At 45.8% G+C, this 6,956-nt stretch overlaps 1 pseudogene; it reads right to left on the bottom strand.

Annotated features, from left to right (window-relative positions):
• Nucleotides 1-448: 448 nt before the first annotated feature.
• On the bottom strand, nucleotides 449-1,521 carry LOC134381053 (actin-related protein 2/3 complex subunit 1A-like; annotated as a pseudogene).
• Nucleotides 1,522-6,956: the final 5,435 nt, after the last annotated feature.

Genomic DNA, 6,956 nt, shown 5'->3' with positions numbered 1-6,956 from the left:
AACCTCTCATTTCATAGTTGAGGAGACTAAAGCCCTAAGAGGAGGCAAATAGACTAATCCAAGTTCACACAAGTTAGTGACAAGATGAGACAATAATGAGGGTCTCCTCTTCTCATCAAATTTATATATACACATCTTATTTTATTTTTTCAGCCATTATTTTTATTTAATTTTCTAGTGGGCAATTTACATACCTCCCTCACCTTTTCCTTCAAGTTAGTGTAACAATTTTTCATAATAAACTACTTAAAGGGAAGCTTTGGTCAAGCATGGAATGAAATAGCAAAAAAAAAAATGAAACAGAAAAACAAAAAAAAATCACTGCTGCTTTAAAAAATAACACCTTCACTAACTATATTCAAACAGAATCATACATTATTTGCACAACATGTGTTTCCAGTGTTTCCTTGGGGGCCAGCTTTCCTCACCGCCATGCAAACGGCGGTTTTCATGCTGGATGGCAGAGGCCCAGGATAGAAGACTCTAAGGTCTTGAGATCCCAAATTTTCATGGCTCCATCAATGCCAGTAGAGCAGAATTTGTGACAAGCTTGCTCGTTCACCACATAAAGAGATACTTGCATGATGCTATTCTGGTGTGGCGTCTCCAAGACTGTGCTCCTGTCCTCAGTGGTGGCCCTCTTGTCCATGTCGTGGAAGCATTCCCTGCAGACATGCTGCACTGAGTGCTCTGTTTTGGAATGTCTAGCTTGGAGACAAAGGTCAAGCCACCACGATCTTCATAGTTAAAGAGCATTGGGCAGCAGTCATGTCCGTCAGCTACAACACTATTGTCTGAGACAAACGACACACTCAGAGTGGCAGGAACTCTGCTTTCGGAGTTGAGACCTGCACACTTTTTGAGGCACCTGCAGCATACACAGTGCTGTCATGGTTGACCCAGGCCAGGCGGTTCCCACTGGCAGAGAATCTGACCCCATGGACCCAGCTTGTAGTGCTGCTGCCACCAAACTCTTACATCAGCTGACCAAAAGGCATCTTGCTGTCCCAGGTGAACTGGCTGGCTTTTCATCCACTTCTTTAATGTGGGCAGAAAACAATCTGCATTTGAAATTGCATGATCCTGCTGCCAGCCAAACATTGCTGGGATACCAATCCAAGCTGAGGACCAGGGAGCGAATCGGCTATTTAACGTGCTTGCTTACCCACCAGCCATTTCCAGACTCGAAGTAACAAACTGACATGAATTGTGCTCCACTTCCCACAGCAAATTTGTAATCTAGAGGGGACCACTTCACAAAAGTGGCCGCACAATTAATTCTCAGGATCACCAGGGTTGGCTTCCAGACACCATCTTTCTGACTCCAGACATGGCCATTTCAGTCTGCCCAGCAAGTGATAATGTGGTCGTTCTTGGGAGCCCAGTCAATACCTGTGATGTGTTCATATTGCTCCTGGAGTTCCTGAGCTTTTACCCATCGGCTCCCATTCTTCTTACAGATGTGCACTTCATGATTATTGGGGCTAAAGGCAATCTGTGTATGATTCCTGTTCCAGGCATGACGGGGGATTGGCTCTAGTAAAAGCTGATGCAGGGACATTATTCTTAGTATTTTCAAAAGATTGAAAGTTGGGGTGGGGGCAGTCTGGACGGGCTTGGAGCAAAGAATTTGTAGACTCTGGTCAGTTGACAAGAACAGGCTCCGGCGGGCACAGGCAGAAGCTGTACACATATTTTAAAGCCGTGCAGAGGTGCTGGGGCCATCCCAGTACTTTGAACAATTCCCCTCCCCAGGCCTTTTTTCATTGATTCAAACCAAGAGGCCCTGAGGTCAGATCCATCTACAGTGACTTACATCACGTCTTAACTCATTTGGAAAAACATCCAGGATTCACAAAGTAGAATGTGTCTCCTGTGCTACCCGGGCTGCCCCCTGTTGGTGCCGCTTCCCGAGTAGATGCAGACTCTCTGAGGGCAGCTGCCAGGAACTGCCAAGACCCGGGCGCCCTCAGGAGTCTGCACATACTCACGGACCACTCCGTTTACCTGCAGGTGAAGGATTTCAATTTGACATCAAACTTCAGAAGGGATAAAAATCCCAGAGGCTTTGCGAGCTAGTGGCAAATGCACACAATTCCTTGTGGACCCTTTTAGCATTTTACTAGCTCCAGATAGCATGTTCTTCCCTGGTCTCTCCATATTCCCACCCCCTCCCGAACTGTTCTTTCCCACTGAATTTCTAATTCCACAAGTGGACTTGCATGAAAATGTGTGTCATGTGTTTCTGATGGATTTAGACTTAACTCCTCAGAAAAGTGTGATGTCAGTCCCACTGAAGTCCAAGCAGGCTTCTGAGCCCTCCCGCCCACCTCCACCCTCCCAGGCATTTCCAACAGCAATTTTGTTTCAGTGGTTGCAAGACCGCTTTGGACAATAAGCCCACAGCCTCCGGGCTGGCTTCCCACCTGCCCACTCCACTTGCTCTGTCGTGGTCCCGTGTGACTCTGGGCTCCCACTCTGGGATGAAATTACAGACACAGTGCATCCCACCTCATGCATCTGCTCCTTCCAAGCAGCCCGAGCAGGGCACTGTTGATCCAGGGACCCCGGGGAGGAATCCTGTGCCTTTATCGTCCACTCCCTCTCACTCTCCAGCATCTCTATCACAGGCGTGCAGCTGTGTTTCTGTGAAAACAAGGGCGCCAGGAAAGGAGAAAAACACTGTTTATTAGGCTGCCTAGATTGGCGAGTCATAGCATTTCAATAGCCCTGATACATACACAGCTGACTGCTTATGCAAATTTCAGACTCATGTTTGAACAAAAGGTTACATGGGAACATAACCTGGAGCTTTTATTACTAATGAGGCACTTATCTCCATTTGAATGCAGAAGTGTGTATTTTCTTTCCTTTTTATGGCTTCTCATAATTGTGTCTAATAATATAAAAATAGCATTGGGTCTTTATTTCCACGAGGCGTAGGCATCAGACAGATTTTGTGTCATTCAGGTCGTTAGGAGAATGTGACATTGTCGTGATTTCGCCCCCTTTTTTAGTAGTTTGAAGAAGCTAAGCCCCAGGTGCCTCTTTGGAATGAGAAATTCCATTAACTTTTTTCACTTCTGAGTGCTGCCTGTTCTGTAGGCATGTTTTCAAAATGAATAGTAATAATAATAAAGGAAGATGATAAAAAAAATGGCCATGTTTGGTTTTATTATCAATTAGGTAAAGCAAACTGGGCACAGATTAATAGCAGCTTTCTATCGGCCAGAGTAGTTTGTATTCTGGTAGGATACAGAAGGTTAGAATTGACAAGAGGGGGGGTTTCTTAACGTGATCTATATTTCCATAGTGGGCCATAGTGCCACAGTGAATTTTGTTGTAATGAATAAAAGAAGGGAGACACCACTGAATATGTAAATACAAAGATAAGTGACTTGAATAAACCGTAAGAATCAATAAAAACTTGAGTTTACACCAGTATATTTATTTACATACACACATACACACACACTTAATCTTGTTTGAATTAACCACTGTCAAAGATTTTGGCGAGCACAGATCAAATCTAAAACAGAATATAGCACCAAACCTGGCCTCCTCCCCTCAAATCTCAATTTACCAAGTATCTTCCAATCTTATATCTCTCTCCTCTGAAATGTGAAGACTTTAGGTATTTAAGAATCAACCTTTTAGGTGCAATACTTCTTCTGGGACAGAGTGAGATTTTAAAGATTTTATCAGTCAGAGAGGGAGTTATCAGTGAACACCTGGGGGGACAATCTGACCCCAGCTGAGAGCAGAAAGGAGCCTGGCTGCAGGACTGAGAACGACAGCCCGGAAGAACCAGGATCCAGAGCTGGGTTGGTGGGTTTGGACCCAGTAAAAAATTATCAGGGGCCGCCCCCCCACCAAATGCAGATTGGTTGAAAATCTTTGAAGGGCATTCCGTGGGGCTTCCTCCTGCACCACCAGCCCTGGTAATCCTGGTAATCTAACTATCTTCTCAGCTCCCCCCATAGCTCTGAGGAAGGCTCTGGTTTAGCTTTTATGAATATTTTATCATCCTCCACCGACCCTGGGCCCCAAGAAGCCCCGAGACCCTTGGTCTGGAAGCAGATAAGAAAAAGGTGTGTTCTCAGCCTCTGGTTCATTGACTTAAATATGGGTGCTGTGATGGTTAATTTTACGTCTACTTGTCTGGGCCATGGGTGTACAATTATGGAGTCAAACACTATTCTGGATGTTTCTCTGAGAATGTTTTTGGATGAGATTAACATTTAAATCGGTAGATTGAGTAAAGCAGATGGCCCTCCCCAACATGGGTGGGCCTTGTCCAATCAGTTGAAGGTCTGCAGAGAACTGAAAAGGCTGAATAAGAAAGAATTCTCTCTCTCTCTCTCTCTCTCTCTCTCTCTCTCTCTCTCTCTCTCTCCCTCTCTCCCTCCCTCCCTCCCTCCCTCCCTCCCTCCCTCCCTGACTGACTGCCTGTGAGCTGGGATGATGGCTTTTTCCTGCCTTCAGACTCAAACTGAAATATCAGCTCCCCTGGGCCTCCAGCTTGCCAACTGCAGATCTTGGGGCTTGTCGGCCTTCATAATCATGTGAGCCCATGCCTTATAATAAATTTAAAATATAATATATATTTAAAGAAAAATTTATTATAACTTTACACACACACACACACACACACACCCATTGGTTCTGTTTTTTCTGGAGACGACTAATACAGGTGTCCAAAAGACAAAAATGAAAACCGTGTTATCTTTTTCTTTCAAAAAGTGGAAACTCATCTGTGTTACTTATGGAAAATTAGTCCTTATCCCCAGCCTTCAGGGTTAGGCCATCAGATCCAACAGGAATGGTAAGAAACAAAGCTCCAGAAACCTGACACGTTGGGAAAAGATTTAAGGACTAACACTGCATTTTCCCTCTCAGGAGACCCTCTGCTGAGAAATCTCTTCTTCTAAAGCCTTTCACAGGGTGTCACTTCACTGTTACTGAGCAGGCAGGATCACGCTAATGAAACAGGCAGACAGCTCACAGCACAGTGCTGCCGGAAGCGCCCTGCCACCCGCCACAGCGGACCTTGGGCAGGCAGGCCGGGGATGCTCACCCGCTTCCACTGAGTTTACTAGAAAGAGACACACATGACCAGGCGGAGCTGGTGACGGAGACATCAATTGCACATCGTGGAATGATTTGATTTCTAGTAAAAAGAAAGAAAAGAAAAAGGGGATGAAGGGAGGGAGGGAGGAAGGAAGGAAGACTATAAATATAAATGTGCAAACACGTAGCAATCTCTCATATATGCTTAAATGCATTCTCAGAGATTAGTTAAAATGAGAACGCAGGCCTGGTATCCTCAGGCAAACATCACATACATTTACTGACGCCAGTGTGGAAAAAAAAGTCACCTGGGAGCACTTATTCACTAATTTCTTGATTACCCACTCCATCTAATTTTAAAAATCCAGGGTAGCAACTTCAGCTTGGGAAGCAAACAAAGCAGGTGACGCTGCATGCATGGGCTGACAGATGTGGTATCTCTGATGGTCCATCCCCAGCCTGTTTCCATCCCTGCAGCCACTGGATCCTAAACCTTATGCCCCCAGGCAGACTCCCTGCCTCAGCAACCTGACCCTGCCTTCTGCAAGGGCCTTGTTCTACTAATATCAATGGGACACTCAGCCACCACCAGCCTGCAGACCCCAGCTGTGGCAAAGTGCACTGTCTCCAAGGTTCTTAAGTCTTGTGTGTTTCCCATGACTTCCTAACACCTGGTTGAGCTCCAGAATGACAGGAAAATAGAGCATGAGGGCCAAAAAAGACCTCCTATGGCATCTCTCTAAATCCTTCGTTTTACAGGTGGAGAAAGTGAGACCCAGAGAGGTCATGGGATTTCCTGAGACTTCCATAGCTGGCAAGTGGCAGCGTTGGGACTAGAAACCCAGTCTGCTGGCTCTTGGCCCTCTGCTTTTTCTCCAATAGCAAACATACGTGTCTGAATGTATCCAAGGCTTTCCCAAGGAAACAGGCAGCAGCCAGGGACTGAATGCAAAGGGGATTAGTGCTGAGGCTGGGTGCTTCTCCAACTCCGGGTAAAAAACCTATTCTGAGACCTCTGCTACAGACATATTTGCATCATCTTGGTTTTCAGGTGGCAACAAAATGCTGGGAGAGGAGGACTAAAGTGTCACAAGGGGCTGAGTCCAGCCTAGAGCACTATGGGGACCCTGAGCCCAAGGCAGCAGGGGACCACTGTCAGACTCCCTGCATTCAGCTCGTAGCAGTGTTTCCATGAAATGAAACAGGCTTCAAGGAAATGAGTTTGTGAGCTTTAGGAAAATTTAATAACCATCTCTCCTTTCTGTTCCTCTTTTATCGGGCTCTCATAGGCATTTGTGCAGGTGGACAACCAAGGAATTATCTCCTCATACACAGAGCTGGTGAGGAAAGTAACATCAGATCAAGGCAAATGGTGTCAATTAGTGAAATGCTGTCAAGTCTGAGATTGTGTTTAATCTGTTCGCACTGCTCCTGTGAGCCTCAGTGATTGCTTCTCTTTGTTAATATTCCTTTAAATTGGTGAAGACAATTCCGCCAGCCAGACACTATACACTCTCAAGTAATCTCTCTCCCCTCCCCCAACACACACACACACACATGCCCTGTGTTTGGAGTTGTGAGAGAATTAAGGGGCCACTGTTCCCCTCTGGCCTGATGCACAGGTAAACCCAGAGGTACCCTCAGGGATGGCCAGAAGCAGCATTTACCCCATCTCCTTTTCCTGGGCTGCTCCGCACTTATTTGAGGATATCTCTAATCATTGGTTTGGCTTTGCAGGGCAACGTATCCCCTGAGCTTTGCTTTTTGTTTTTGCTGTTTTAGTTGGTTGTATGTCTGCTTGTTCTATCTTTAAACCAGTGAAACTATAAAATGAATGTTACGGGATGGGGGGATGTCACCCTCCATGGGTGTTGTTTATCCTGGGT

Source organism: Cynocephalus volans, chromosome 6, assembly GCF_027409185.1.
Source record: "Cynocephalus volans isolate mCynVol1 chromosome 6, mCynVol1.pri, whole genome shotgun sequence".
NCBI classification, from domain to species: domain Eukaryota; kingdom Metazoa; phylum Chordata; class Mammalia; order Dermoptera; family Cynocephalidae; genus Cynocephalus; species Cynocephalus volans.
This window is presented reverse-complemented; position numbering and strand designations above follow the sequence as displayed.